We start from the raw sequence: 16,177 nt of genomic DNA, 5'->3' as shown, positions 1-16,177 counted from the left end.
AGTATTAGGTTGGCCAAAAAGTTTGTTTGGATTTTTCTGTACCACCTTATGGGAAATCCCAAATGAACTTTTTGGCCAATCCAGTAAGAACTTGAAAAGGTACTTGTGTTTCGACGTTCATTGCAGCCTTATTCAAGACAACCAAAAGGTGGGGCCATCCCAAGTGTCCACCGATGGATGACTGGATAAGCAAACAAATGATGGTCTCTCCATTCAGTGGAGTATAACTTGGCCATAAAAAGGAATGAAGTTCTGATAGTTGAACCAATATGAACCTTGAAAACATTATGCCAAATGAAATAGGCCAGACACTAAAGGACAAATAACTATATGATTCCATTTACATGAACTACCTAGAACAGGCTAATTCACAGAGTCAGCAAATCAGAGATTACCAGAGGCGGAAGTGGTGGGGGATGGGGAGTTACTGCTTAATGGGTACAAGTCTCTTTGGGGTGATGAAAAAGTTTGGGGAATAGCAATGATATTGCATAACACTGTGAATGTGGTTAATGCCATCTAGAAATGGATAAAATGACAAATTTTATATTTTTTATATATTTTACCAGAAATTCTTAAAAAATAATGCAGTGTATCAAACCATTGAAGAGCACACTTTAAAGGGGTGAACTGTATGGTGTATTAATTGAATCTCAACAAAGAGGTTAAGAAAAACAGAAAGCAGCTTTAGTTAGGGCTTTTTTGCTTTATATCAGCAAGTACCAGAAGTACGACAGAAACAGAACATGTTGAAATACTTAGCACCATCACACTGACAAGTCCATCCTCCATGGTCTTATCGTTGCTAACAGCTAATATTTACCAGTAAACCCCACATTAGAAATGGAAGAAGCCCAAATGAAACAATAATGGTGTCAGGCACTGTCTCAAGCACTTCACAAGGAAGAACTCATTTAGTCCACAGATGAGCTCTGTGACATAGGAACCACGCTTACCTCCTTGAACTGCTGAGGACAATGAAGCCTACAGAACTAGCCCCAAGTCACAGGACTAAGATGTGGTCAAGCCGAGCCCTGCACCCAGGCTACCGAGTCCGCTGCTTCCCTGCTCTGTGCATGAGGGTTTGGAAGAACAGACATGGCACAGACATTGAATGCCAAGGGGAAAACCCAGAGGAATAAAACCAGAGATGTGCGGAAAGAAGCAAGCCTTCAAAAAGCATTAGCAGAAGAATATTGGCAAAAAGAAGGGGGAAAAGGGCGAAGACAGAACACCCACCAAAAAAGAGGGTCAAGTTAAGGAAAAGTATATGATGTTTCACTCCAAACGCATGAACATGAAGAAACAATGTCACACAGTTTGCACAGGTGAAGGACTGAGCCTGAAGAAGAATAATTCAATTAAGCCATAGGAAAGAGCATTTGTGTATCACGAAGGCTCAAGTCTGTCGTTTTCTGGACATGGCTTTCTGGCTTGTTTTTGCTTTTGACAAGCATGTGCATTTCAAGCTAAAGCAAAAGAACATCAATGAAACTGAATAAACAAATCATAAAATGACAACCAGAAAAACATAAAAAACCCTCCCTTTTCCAGGTCCTTCCATCAGTGGCCTCCTTGAAACAAAGACTTCAGGAGCTTCAGGGACGCTTAAGTGGAGCTAAAACTAGGCAAAAACTTAAGACTAAGAAGAAGTGAGTGTTCATCTCTTTGATCAGACTTTTGACTCTCTTCTGCACCCAAAGCCTCAGAAAGCACGTTGCCAGGGTAGGACAGTGGTCATAGCTATGCTCTGCAGGAGCCTATAAAAGCAGATCGAGCAAGGCACCCAGAAGAGCTCCCTCTCCAGAACTCCTCTCTCTCCTAAGCGATCTACACAATACCCAGACCCTGCAGAGTACGCCCTTCCCAGGGCAAGTCCAGGCACAGCCCAGCGCCGCCCCCCCTCCCCCAAACACGCAGTGAGGACCTGATGCTGAGCTCCCTGGGAGCAGGTTCTTACCATCCTCAAGAAGTTCCTCTCCTCTTTGGCTTCATCACTTGCAAACAAAACAAATGCCATGTGACAGCTGCCATTTACCTCTACTCAGTCCAAGTCAAGGTGGGGGCCTGTTGGCTCAGGAATTCAACCAAGGAAGTTTTTTCTGCCCATCTTTGGAAATACTGACAGCAATGACACAGACATGCACCAAGATGCCATGGCTGCTTCTTCAACAAAAGCCTTTTTATAGGATCAGATTTGAACGAAGGAGGGGATTTAGAGAGAGAAAGCTTCAAGCTCTCGTCACGGCCAACTGTTGGCCAGATTCTCGCCCCAGACGACCAGCGACGTAACCGGGGGCCGGGCCTTCCTGGCATCTGGCGAACCCCGGGCCTGCATGAGGGGCCCGCGCCGCGCCCCCACCCCCAGGCCAGCTCTCCTGGCGGCAGGCGGCTTTGGGCTCAGGCTGCTGGGCCGCTCACAAAGTTGCATGTTTGGGGAGTGTTTCACCCTGGGAAACGGGCCAGGCATTCTGAAGGAGAGGCCACCACCCTCGCCTGCAAAGGTCTCATTCAGCTGCTTCAGAAAAGAAGTTCCCAGGAAAGAGAGACAGCAGGGTGGCAGCCTCTTTCGGCCCCCGGAGCTGGCATTCTCCAGCAGCGGCTCACAAGGGGACCGTCAGGGGCACAGATGGATAGTTAGGTCTCCTCAGCCCTCGTCTCAGGAAAGCAAAAGCAGGGGTTGGAGATGGACTGATGGGGTCACTTATTACTGTGGTAAGGAAAAGTCTTTGAGGGCTTCCCTACGAAACTCAGGGCAATTGTGAAGGCTCCATCCTAGGCGGCAGGCAGGGGCTGTTATGCAACAAAAAGGGGTCTGCTCCACCTTCAATCAAAAGAGGAAGTCCCAGGGACCCCCGAAGCTGCAGGGCCCTCACACACAACGAGACTTTTGTCTGTGTGCCCCCAAAGGCTCTGCTTAAACTCAGTAAGCCTGTATGTTTCAGTAATTGTTGAGCCTTTTTTTAATTACTGAAATTCTGACTGATTACCTCTATGTCTTTTTTAAGGATGGCTGTTTCAGTGGTTTGTGTTTGACTATATCCAGGAGATGCTGAAATCTTTGAAAGCAAAACATCATTTTCTAGGTAGATAATTTTTAGGATGCTTATAGGGTCTCGTCTCCACAGAACTAATATTCATCTAAAGACACACACACACAACACACACACAGGCTCTCTCCTGGTTTCAGAAAAGGCCAACAATGGCTAAATTTAAAAAGCACACACTATCTATCGATAGTGCCATAACCAAGCGCCATAAAACCCAAGAGCCCTCTCACCTGCACACAGCTGGCCCTTCTCTCCCACACACCTCAAATGTCGGCCCCCAAACAGCGGCCTAGGAGGCTGCAGCATCCCTGATGCCACAGCAACAGCAGCAACGGTCTCAGCAGCTGCTTAATGAAACAGCCGAGCACAAAGGATGGAGTGCCGGCCTGAGCTGCAGGGTGGGGAAACCCTTGCTCGAAAAAGCAACTCGCAATGCTACAACCTCTCAGACTGTCTTTAAGGGGATGGCAACTGCATGTCTTGAGGATGAATATGTCATTTCCACTTCCATTAATGCTCACAATGCAGAACCTTATCCGGACAACTTGCTTTTCCTAGAAAGCGAACATTTGCGAACATAACCAAGAAATGGGTGTGAAGAATCCAGACTGCTTCCATACCCTTTCAGTATGGAGTGGGTGATGAGGAGGGCCCTGCCTCACTGACACAGATGGACCAGTGACAGGGACAGGAGAAGAGTCCTCTGCCCGCAAGCCCTGCCCTGTTTCCACTCACAAGTCCTCCAAGTCCTGGCCCTGATGAAAACCAGAACGCACTGTTGGCTTACTGGTACCGGCACTTCCGCAAGGCCATGAGAAATGGTGCCTCTCACGGGGTGCCCCTGGGAGGACTCAAGGGAGGGTCTGGGAGGAGACCCAGGAGCGCACCTAACAGAAGCCTCTCCTGGTTCACTGCAACGAGAAATCACCTCAGACGGGGAGAAGGTGACCGCGAGGCAGGCCAGGCCACTGTGCTTCGTTGCTCTGTTGTGTCCGACTCTTTGCGGCCCCATGGACTATAACCCGCCAGGCTCCTGTCCATGGACTTCTCCAGGCAAGAATACTGGAGTGGGTTGCCATGCCCTTCTAAGGGGATCTTTCCGACCCAGGGATCAAACCCGGGTCTTTCCATGCAAGTGGATTCCTTACCGTGTAAGCCACCAGAGAAGTGCCCCCTGCCACTGAGACACCCTTAAAACACAGAGGTGCTAGGAGACTCGGTATCTCCTGATTCCACAGTCCCCAAAGACCCACAGCGTCCGTGCAGAACACAGAGCACCGGCCATCAGGGCCATCAGGGAGACACTCAAACACACACCTTCCCAGAGCAGTAAAACTCCGGACACTGGAGAGGGACACTGGAGAGGGCGTGTGATTCCACAGGGGCCCTCACACATGCAAATCAACCCTTATCTTTCTCATCTTTGCTCTTTAGCTCTCAGCCTGGGGCTGGGAAGAGGACTCTTTCAAGGCTGGGTGTGTCCCAGAGGCCACAGGAAAGGAGGAGGCAAAGAGAGCAGGAGCGTGACCCAACCCTGCCAGCCGGTTTTCAGGTCACACTCGTGTGGGAGCACCTTCCGTCTGCTTCATGCTATCCCACCTGGGTCAAAAAAATATACCTAAATTAAGGCAGATTCGTGGACGCGAGAACATCCCGCTCTGATCAGCAGAGAGCCCATCATGAGAACACAGCAGTAAGCCCTTCTGGTGCAGAGAGCTTCAGAGTTCCCAAAGCATTTTGTCCTTTGGGTGCCGGTGCCTTGTCTTCTGAAGTGATGGGAGCAGATACCCTGTTCCCCTCTTGATGGACCAAACATTCGAGGTCTCGTGACTTGCCCATGGCCTCACAGACGGTACAGGAGAGCAGGCCTGGGACCCGTGTCACACGCTGTGCGGCCACTCACGGCCAAGGCTACGACACAATTCTCTTCTCCCTCTTTTCCCAATCCACCTCGTCCAAAATAAAGGTTTTCAAGTTGTGATGCCAAGACTCTGGTTTGTGAGAGGTAAACAGGGAGCCTGGGTCAGCCTCTGGTCCGCCACTGCCTGCCCACTCGCCCTGCAGAGGGCACGCTGGCTCCCACACAGCCCCAGGCCAATCCCCTCTTTGTTTCCGCGCTGAACAATCGGAGCCCAGTTCTCTCCCACCGGCTCCCTGATATTCCTGGAAATGGCCTTTCTTTTCTGTTGGAAAGAAATTTGTTTTGTTTCTGCCTTTCCTTCAGCTCTGATATGTGCTCCTGAGTGTCATGTCACTCTCTAAATTTTCAGTGTCTTTTTAAGGGAGTAAGAACTCCAATTCCATTATAAATAAGAGTTCATGAGACTTCATAAATATTCAAATTTAAGTAAGTTAATCATTGCTTGGGAGCTTTTCTTTTTCAGAACCTTAGACATCTTTTACATTACAGAGAACTCAGTTATTACAGAATGTGAGTCTATTCCTGTTTTTCTCTACATTTCCTGGACTGAACTGTTTTTCTTTTTTGTCATCATTTGGTTTTTCTTATGTCTGCTGGTCCTTCCACCCCATCATTCTCTTGAGTTCTCTGCCATCTTCTGTTGTATGTTTCTCTGCCCTTTAGATGCCCAGAAAAGCAAACAACCCAAACTGCCCAGACATCCCAAATATGTTCACCGCACAAAGATGTGTGCACCCTTGCTCCTGGGGACAAGGGGAACCTTCTTTTGCATTTCCATCCCATCCTGTCCCAGCTGCTCATGCTAGGAGCACAGCTTGTGGGGAAACAGGGTGCCAGGGACAACAAGTCCGATTCCTTTTGCAAGGGTCTCAGTGTACCCTTTTTCTAAATCCCCCTTTTGAGGTTTTCTCCTACCCAATCCCATTCTCCTAGGTAATCTTCCCTTTCCCCACTCCCTTTTCTAAAAGGTCTCAAGCCAGAGAGATGAGAATCCTAGCTATCAAGGCTTAGAAGCGGAAGAAAGTGGAAGAAAGGCATTTGTCTACTTTTTTTTCCCTCTACTTTATGCTCCAGCTAAAAGAAGTAGAAATAAATCTTAGAGATGGTGTTGAAAAACCACTGTAAAATTGTAAAGTAATTAGCCTCCAATTAAATTAATTTAAAAAAACAAGAGATGGTGTTGATGAAAGTCTGCTGGCTTCCTGGAGAACATCTATAGAGAAAACAGGAGTGCCCAATATTGCCACCAGCTGAGGGTGATAAGATAACCTGAAGGTTGTTTCTTCACAATGTAGAGATGCTGCTGCTGCTGCTGCTATGTCGCTTCAGTCGTATCTGACTCTGTGCGACCCCATAGATGGCAGCCCATCGGGCTCCCCCGTCCCTGGGATTCTCCAGGCAAGAACACTGGAGTGGGTTGCCATTTCCTTCTCCAATGCAGGAAAGTGAAAAGTGAAAGTGAAGTCGCTCAGTTGTGTCCGACTCTTCGCGACTCCATGGACTGCAGCCTACCAGGCTCCTCCGTCCATGGGATTTTCCAGGCAAGAGTACTAGAGTGGGGTGCCACTGCCTTCTCCGTGTAGAGATGCTACAGATTTTTTAAAAAGCACACTCGGGAAGGGCAATGTAGTAACCTCTTTGGGGCGCCAACTCCAGAGATCAACATCTACCTAACACTCTACCATTTGCAAAGTGCTTTCCTCCGTGTTTGCACATTAAATCTTGAGGAAGATGTTCCAAGTCTATGGACCCAGTTCTCTGGGCTACAACCAGGTAGGAGGTTTGAGTGCCCTGTTCTCAACGAAACCTGCTGCAGATGAGAAAAACACATATGCTCCTCATGCATGAGACCGGAGTCCCTTCTGCCTCTAAGATGCAAGGCTGTGTGCTGTGCTTCGTTGCTCAGTCGTGTCCGACCCTTTGTGATCCCAGGGACTATAGCCCACCAGGCTCTTCTGTCCATGGGGATTCTCTAGGCAAGAATACTCGAGTGGGTTGCCATGCCCTCCTCCAGGGGATCTTCCCAACCCAGGGATCGAACCCAGGTCTCCTGCATTGCAGGCGGATTCTTTACCATCTGAGCCACCAGGAAGATGCAAGGAGTCAGGGAGAAAACCTCCTCCTACTCATGAGCCTTGAGAACTTGCCAGTCCTGTGGTAGAAGGAACCAAAATGTCCTCATCTCACAGAATGGGGGGTATTGAAGGAGTCCTGGTGATGTTCCACCTACTCCTCCCTCAAGAGCAGAGAAAGCTGAGCCTCTCAGCCCCGCAGCCGACTATCGTAGGTGACTGATGTGTTCGTACAGCTGCCAAAGGCAATCGCTCTGCATACTGCAGACAGTTGTTCTAGCTGGTGTGTGGGGTAGATGCTAAAATACTAACGCTCCCTTTCACTGTGATGCACTTCATGGCTTATAAAATCTTTTTATTTGACTGTAATCTCAGAGCATCACAAAGATCAGTTCAGTTCAGTTGCTCAGTCGTGTCTGACTCTTTGCGACCCCAATCACAAAGATCAACTGTTATAATTATTCCTTTTCTTACAGATCAGGAAATTGAAGCTGATGAAGTAAGTTGTTTAATAAGAGTGAGCTGTCGTATCCAGCATCACAGAAATAAAATAAGCTGTTGAACGAGGCTTTCAGTCTGGCCTGTCTAATCCTGACCACAACTCCTGTCACTGCCTCCCAGTGCTTTACAGACTTTTCTGGGGGTTTACAAGGTCTGAAACCTTACTGTTTAAAAATAAGGTTTATCTGAGATACATTTTCCTTCGTATATTGTAGAATACTCCCAGAATTTTAGATCTAGGTTTGGGAATTATTTTTGTATTCAGGGATACCTGTCATGTGCCAGGTACCCTACCAAGTATTAGGTTCAACCATAAGATAGCCAGTTTCAGCTATTTCTTAACTAAATGACACTTTTCTATGGTTCAACAATTAGATCTCACTTTTTTGAGATCAGAGGAGGTTTTGGAGAATGTTTTTTAATCTCACTGGTTCTTTTCTTTCCTTTGTAAGAGATGTTCTATTCCCTGTTTAAGACAACGTGAATTACTTAGAGAACACACTTTTCTAAAGTTTAATTTGGGCAAGTTAGTGCTAACTCCATAAACTAGCATTGAGATTAAAACATGAATGAGACCTACCCTGAAGGGAAAAGAGTTTAATGGGGAGGCTTTGAGTTTTGACAGTGTCTAATTTGGGAAATGCAAGACAGAAGTAGTGTCTGATACACAGCAGGAGCTCTATAAATATTTGATAAAGGAATGAATAATAAAAATGGCTAAGATATATTGAATACCCACCCTGGGTTCAGCCCTGACCTAAGTTATTTATGTGCAGTTATCACATTTAGTCTGCACATGAACCCTAGGAGGAAGTCATCACTCCCATTTTACAGATGAGAAAAATGAGGCACAAGGCATTTATGCAATAGCCCAAGGGAGTATTAACGAAGGATGGAAACCTGCGTAGTTAAGTGTCCAGAGCCCAGGCTCTTAGCCAAAAAGCCATTTTAAGAGTCAGAAGGGAAGACGGAAGACATTGAGTTAGATTTGAGGTACGCTGAGTTTGACATCTCTCCCATGGGAGAGTCAGGTGGCTCTGTCCAACGGAGACGCAGAAATGTGGATCTGATGCTAAAGCCATAGGTGGGGTCAGAAGCACAGATCTGGGGGGCGTCAGTATATTTTAAGTGGTGCTCTGGAAGAACACAGAAAGAGCCTTTTTCTGAAAGCAGTCCTGGGAAATGTCACTATTTAAAGGGCAGGTAAAATCAGGAAAGAGCTGGTGAAGGTGATGGAGAAAAGCCCAAGAGAAGTGATGGTGCTGCTGACTTCTCGGCTGACCATCACCCCCAGCCCCTGATGTGACCTGTAACTGCAGTTCTGTCCTGATTTACAAACTCCAACCACCCCCACATGAAGGAGAGTCAAGGCAGACTATTCCAAAGATGTTAAAATAATCCAGTAGTAACTAACACCCGTTTTACAAATTCAACCCAAAACACACTACGTATCCACTGCCGTGACACTCGGCCTAGTCTGTGGGCATGGCTTTATTTTCTGTCTGGGGGACCTCTGCCTGTAGGTTGACAGCTCTGAGAATCTAATATTCCTGACAGTCACCTGAGATGGTTAATAAAAGGCAGATCTGCATGGCCCACACTCAGGCAGTCTGGTGCAGGAGGCATGAGTGGAGCCTGGGACTCTAATGCAATCTCTCAGGTGACTCTGACGGTTATGTGGTCCCTTGAGAAACAAAGACAGTGCAGATGCTGAATATGCTATCGATCAATAGCAACATAAGTGACCTTAATTTAAATCATCCTCACATTGTTTTTATGTATTACTATCCTAAGGTCTGAAAAGACTCTAGAATTATTTCTCTTGGGAGTCAGTGTGATCATTAAAGGTTCAAAAGACTTTTCCCATGAAGCATCGATTCTCCGAATCATTTGACAGTTTTATCTGGCATTTAATTTGCCATCAAACTCCTGCCATTGATCAAACCCAGGGAAATGGTTGACCTTTCACCCTCTTCTGTAACTGTTCAGAACCAAATCATCACAGGACTCACCGCAAAGCCAGCTGCCTTAAAAATGAAAGTTGAATTAGTCCTCTGGGTTACGGGCTACTGACAAGGAAACAGAAGAAAAACACAGGTAGCTGAGATAACCACACCCACCACCCCGTAATCACTAATCCCTTGGACGCTCTTAGCCGTACCCCAGAGAGAAACAGCACGAGCTGAATTTTTCCCAGCAACGTCCCAAGGGGGCAACGCTATCTGCGGTGGCAGAGTCAGGCTGGGGACAGCAACCAGCTTGGTGATGAGCCAGGAAGGGACTTCTGAGGTCCTGACCTGGACGTATGAGGCTCAAGGGACCTGAGATCTGGGCTCAGCTGAAGTGGTGCCTCAGCTGCCACCACGTGTAACGGGAAGGGAGATACGCTGTCGTGTGTTGCAGCTGCTATGAGTAAAGCTGGTCGTATCTTTTCGGGGTATAAGGTCTTAGCCCAACCCAAGGGAGCTGTAATTTTGTTGTTTTAGTTCTGTTTCTGTATACACTGACTGCCTCACTCAGAAGCTGCCCAGGGAGAAGTACCCCCACTTCTGATTGACCTGGGTCTTCCCTCTCCTGGGGCTGAAGGGCGATGCTCAGCACACCAGGACCAGAGCTCTGCCGCCTCTCTGCTCTCAGTTATGTGCCCTGTCTGCTGACCCAGGACATGAAGGTTCGCATACAGCCTGGTCCTCAGCTTCTCTCTGCTCACACGTCACTGACTCCAGAGCACACTCTTTCCAATCGCAAAGGTCTTTAAACTCATGGATCCTAGCCAGGCTTTCATGACCTCTGCTGCACCTTGATCCCTTACCATGCTCTGCCAAGTGGCCCCAGACCAACACCTTTGCTCACATGTGTTTCCGCTTAATTTGTTCTTTTTCTCATCCTAAGTGAGAGAGAGGCAAGTCTTCCCGGACCCCTCCCGTGTTATTCCTTCTACGCTAGTGTGTTGTTCCAACAGGCAGCAGCAGGAGAAGAATGTCAGAAGTTGACTGTGTATATTTCACAAGTTGCTCTGTATTTTTCACAAGTGCACTGAATTTTGCCTCTGGTCATTCAGCCGCCCTCTTACGATTCCTTAAATAATTAAAATAGGGGATCACTGGGAAGATTTCACCTTGACTCTCTACTCATCTACTAAGTCTTCACAAGGTCACCATCAATGGGATACCACAGCATGTCCCCAAACCACACTTGACCTTCTGGGGGAGACTGAAGGTGAATGACTACATCCGCGGACTTAGAAAAATTTAACGTAGGAAACAAGGAGTAAATTCAGGGCCATATAATTAAATATTTACTTAACAGAGATTTGTTTTTGACATAACTCAATTAAATCGGCTAAGGGGCATTTTCAAGGCATTGTTAAGTGTATTCTGAACCAGTAGAGGCAGCTCTCCTGGAAAACAGTCCAAACCTTATAATGCAGAAGTGACTCCAACAGGTAGTCAGTCAAGCAGTTCTATCCTCTTCGATCATCTTTTAAGAAAGACTGAAATTCCAGTTTAGAATAAGTTCAAAGAAGAAGTCAGGTAAACCAGGGGCTTTGAGAAAACTTGCTCTTAAGAAAATCTCCAGATTTTAATTTTGGTGAGAAGTAACAGGCTCTCCTAAGAAAATCAGCATGCATAAAAATCACCTTCTACATTCCTATCTTGTATTATTCTCTAGTGGTTAATTTTTATGTATTTATACACATGGAATATATGTAATTTCCACTTGTATAATAAGCAAAGTTCTTAGAATGCACTACTCTTTGTCCTTTCACAGATAAAATACTATAAGTTGGGAGTATGTTTTGACCCTAGTGAAAAGTGCCAACAAGTAAGCCGGCTCTTGGAGAAGGGATGGAATCGGGCTCCCCAGAATGTCCTCTGCTGGAGCTCTGGGGTATAACTGAAAGAAAGAAAGCTCAGATCCTGCTCCAGAAAACAACACACTGAACACCTTTGTTCTGGAGTAGAGACTGTCACTGGAGAAGCTGTAAAGGTGAGACGGGCACACAAAGGTTGCATCAGGCACCATGGACTGGATGTAAACTCAGATATTGGGAAAAATGTAAGGATTGAAAATTAAGGGTTGGAAAGGCAGGAGCCAAGAACCCCTGGGCCCTCCTTAGCTCACGGTCAAGTGGAGCAGCCTAAGCTAGACAGGAATGAAAGCCAAAGTGGGAGAGCAGTGCTTGACACTTTCCGAGGGTGAGCAGTCCAGTGAGAGGAGATTCTAACCTTGTTCCTGATGGCTCCAGCTCCTTCGAGGACAAAAGGACCCCAGAACCAAGGAAATTTGTGATGTGGGTCCTGACTAGGTTTGGAGGCCTGGGAACCTTTTCTAAAAGAGACCAGAGCATTCTGGTACACTCCTAAGTGTGAGGCTAGAGTGCGGGACGGGGCCTGGAGTGTGCTGGTCATCAACAGGGGCTGCACAGTGCACATGAAGGTTCTTGGCTTTCCCACAACTCAGGTTCCAGAATCTTAAGTACAAGGCTGTCCTACATGGAGAGAAAGTGCCAGTGGGTTTACTGCAACCTGGCGAGTTATTCTGCCAACCACACTGAAGAAGAGACCACTGTTCATCCAGCCTCCGGGCAGACCCGATACCCTCCCTCTAAGCCTGAACTGTTTCTAGAAGAGGTACCAGGATCCACTGGGTGTCTTCCCTCTTTCAGAGCAAATGCTTCTGGATCAGCCTGTGGATGCGGCTCTAGAAGCAGGTTCCTAGCTGCATTCAGACTAGATACAGCCCCAGATGAAGAAGATGCTCTTTCTCTTACATTTAGACTTTGCAAAAGGAATCTGCCCTTAGACAACCAGGACGTGAGAGGGGGAAATGGGCCAGAAGAGGATTTCTGTATAGAGGCCTGCCCACACTGGCACTCGACTACGTATCCAGTCTCTTCTGTGCAATGTGGCTAAATGTTTGCTCTTGGAACAGAAAGCCTTATAGGAAGCTTAAAACACCTGAAAAAGCAGCTTAAATTTATGTCACTTCTTTCTTGCAACTCTTCAAGGATAAGTATGATGCTTTAGTGTGTTTTCTATACTGTTCTGGAAAATATTAACATTGCCTTGTTATCAAAGCAATCAATTCATCATGAAATTTCCTAAACGTCTCATGTGTCCAAAACTAAAGAATAAATTACATCTCTTTATAATAATAAATTAAGGATTATTGGGGTAAAGATAAGAGGTCTACTTATCAGTACTTCAACCCTTGGGATTTTGATGTCACTGATGAAGAAAATATATTCTCTTCCCTAGTCTATTTTTTTTCAGTGTAAAACGTCTGTGCACTCTGATAAGCTTCATTAGAAAAACCATTATTTTATTATGTTGGTTTGTTCTTACTTGATTTAATGAATGACCATCATCCAAGGGTATCTAACGCAACACCAGCGTTACATGGTTTGACATGTGGAGAAAAGATACTGAGAGAGTCTTTCCTATTAATGGGTAATTATTTAAGTGAGCTCAGTCGCAGGCCCTCCTCAGTTCACATCTGAGTCTTTTGGTCTACAGAGAGGTGCCTTGAAAAGCGCCAGAGAGAGAACCAGCTTACTTATTCACATTTGCTGGAAGCTACGAGAACTATTCCAGAGCCTCATCTCGCCAACTATATATTCTTTCCATCTAACAGATTTCAGGCTCTGGGAGAGATGCTGCCAAGAACATCACACATAGGCAGTCTGTGTTCTTCTCCACCAGGTTGAAGGAAGAGGGCGGTGCTGAGAGAGCAGAATGCTAAGCCATTTTGTAAATTCAGATCCCTGTTTCCCTTTGTTCCTCCTCTCCTTTATGTCATGTCTACATTTGGGCATTTCTGCATTGCCTCTTTGGTTTCAAAGCTTTCCAACTGAGCATTTCCCGTGGAAAAAAAAAAAAGGAAATATAGTAATTAGCATACATTATGTGTCTGTACCAGACCGGCATACTCACAAGCACATCTGTGTGACAGACACGTCGGCCTCGTTTTGTCTCGGTTCCTGGACCGCCCTGCCCTGCTCACAACCTGCCATTTGCCAACAAAGATGCCCGCCCCTTCCCCTCCTCTGCTCCCAGCTTTCCCTGCTGCTGCACAGCCCAGCCAGCCTAACTGGCTCGAAGTATTTAATGAGTTTCTAATTCAGCTTTGGCTCTGAAAATTGGCCAGCTACTCATGCCAGGGACTTGCATTTCTCTCTCTATGGTATCAGAGGATAGTCCCAGAGACAAGTCTTGGCACCATTGGGCTTCCAAGGCCTCACGTTATCATAAGACCTTGCTGGCTGTGAACAATAAAAAAGCTAAAGACAGTCACCCCAGAGAGTCCGGGAATGGAGAGGATGAGGGAGACACCTCCAGGAGCCTGGAAGTGATTTCTAGGGAGTGAACGCTGCTCCGTTATTACTGGGCCCTAGTCCAGCAGGAGAGAGACAAGTCCACACTGAACCTTGGGGCCAAAATCACATGATCACATGCTTTTTATACACAGATGCCTATCACAGAGCAGGCCCCTGGAACACTCTCTACTATGGCCACCTAATGCCAAGAACTGACTCATTGGAAAAGACCCTGAGGCTGGGAAAGATTGAAGGCAGAAGGAGAAGGGGATAATGGAGGATGAGATGGTTGCATGGCATCACCGACTCGATGGACATGAGTTTGAGCAAGCTCTGGGAGTTGGTGATGGACAGGGAAGCCTGGCGTGCTGCAGTCCATGGGGTCGCAAAGAGTCAGATATGACTAAGTGACTGAACTGAACCATTCCAGTGGCCAAGTCTCTGAAACGCCAGAAATGGGTCCACAGGCTGCCTGTCCCCTGGACGCTCATGTGGGTCATGAAACAGCAGCACCGCTCAGAGGGAGGTTCTGGGGAAGCCGTAGACACCAGGACTCTGGGAGGAACTTGAGAAAAGGCTCTGAGTCTCAAAGTGCTTGGACATACCTCCGAAACTGTGCAGTTTTTACATCAGAGTTCCGCAGATCACAGCTAGGATGTTTCAACCTATTCTACCCCCTCTTTCTGGGTTTTGTCTGTCTTGAAGACTTGTCTGCTCCTATTTACAGGGCAGCCTCCTATGCTCCTTCAGGTCTTGGTGACACACCACCACTTTTGGGGAGTCTTCCCTGAAGGGCCTAGCCCCAAAGAACAGGAACTCATGCCTACCATCATAAACACCACACTTAGCTTCCCCACATGGCTGGCGCAGAGGCCCACTCTGATGTCAGAAATCTGGTTTCAAGATGGGAGCCAGAGCTTTCTTACAGATGGATGCTCGGCATTTATTATTCATCAGTGGAGATGACCGTGCCCCCAAAAAAGCTTCCTTAATGGAAATCATAGTTCAAGGTTTTGAACAGAGTACAGTGGTATTGATTGAATAATGGCTGTAGAATCATTAAAAAGAGGCTTTGCAATTGAGGCAGATAGAGATAGATTTGGACTCAAGCTATAGTCAGATATTTTTAAATAGCTGCATAAAGGTGTCCCACATAAGCTATGATTCCACCTATTCATAAATACCCGAGAAGTTGTTAAAAATTGGAACCTGATTTAATCTAGTCATTAAATGACTTTTTATTTTACCTATAAATATGGGGTTTTAGATAGAAGTAACTGATCATTTCAAGCATTTTAGAGTTGAGGCACATTTCAAGAGACTGGCTGAAAGAGGGTGGTTATCTTAGGAGGTAGTGAGGCCCCCACTGTAGAGATGGATGTGAAACCAGGACTGATGGTCCACCAATCAGCAGTTCTAGAGTGGTGGTTCCTGGTGCTGGCTGGCCATGAGGAGCACACAAGGAGTTTGTGAAAATTACACGTGGCGGGCCCAATTTGTTCATTCGCTCAGTCGTGTGTGACTCTTTGCGACCCCATGAACAGTAGCATGCCAGGCTTCCCTGTCCTTCACCATCTCCCTGAGTTTGCTCAAACTCACGTCCATTGAGTCAGCCATGCCATCCACCCATCTCATCCTCTGTCCCCACCTAGACCTACTAAATCAGAATCTCTAGAGCCAGGGTTGAAATCTGTAATTTAAAAGCACTGGGTGGGGACTTCCCTGGTGGTCCAGGGGCTAAGACACCACACTCCCAGTGCAGGGGCCTGGGTTTGATCCCTGGTCAGGGAACTAGATCCCACACGTTGCAACTAAAGTTCCCTCATGCCACAACTAAGACTCAATATAGCCAAACAAAAAAAATTTTTTAATAAATATTAAAATAATAATAAATGCATTGGGTGATGATCTGCTCACCAGGCATATTTAGGAGGCTCTGCTCTAGGGACTGTTCTAGTGCTGGGTGGGGAGAGGGCTGACCTCCCTAACAGCTTCTCTTGTTGTTGTTTAGTCACTAAGCCGTGTCCAATTTTTTGGTGACTCCACGGACTGTAGCCTCCAGGCTCCTCGGTCCATGGGATTCTCCAGGCAAGAATGCTGGAGTGGGTAGCCATGCCCTCCTCCAGGGATCTTCCTGACCCAGGGATAGAACTCGTGTCTCCTGCTTGGCAGACAGATCCTTAAGTTCCAGTGATTTATAACCACATTTGACACGGTAACAAGAAACTCCTCTGAGAAAGTTCACCTCTTATCAACATATCAGGATAGTCATCTCTAGGGTTTGAAATGGGAGATACTCTATGGGGCTTTTACA

The 16,177-nt window shown here is 46.7% G+C and overlaps 1 protein-coding gene across 2 annotated transcripts in view; it reads right to left on the bottom strand.

Moving 5' to 3' along the window:
- MAP1B (microtubule associated protein 1B) overlaps positions 1–16,177 on the bottom strand; it is a 94,540-nt gene that overhangs the window by 25,629 nt on the left and 52,734 nt on the right. Inside the window, exon 1 of one of the 2 annotated variants that reach the window (XM_081518518.1) lies at positions 1,961–2,173. The exons of the other annotated variant lie outside the window; for it this stretch is intronic. The gene's annotated coding sequence lies outside the window, so the exon portion shown is untranslated. Of the gene's footprint in view, positions 1–1,960; positions 2,174–16,177 lie in introns of those variants that run through there. 2 annotated transcript variants of the gene reach the window in all.

Source organism: Giraffa tippelskirchi, chromosome 8 (genome assembly GCF_054371585.1).
Source record: "Giraffa tippelskirchi isolate mGirTip1 chromosome 8, T2T-mGirTip1v1.2.pri, whole genome shotgun sequence".
Taxonomy (NCBI): Eukaryota; Metazoa; Chordata; class Mammalia; order Artiodactyla; family Giraffidae; genus Giraffa; species Giraffa tippelskirchi.
The sequence above is the reverse complement of the archived record's forward strand: the minus strand, read 5'-3'. Positions and strand labels throughout refer to the sequence as shown.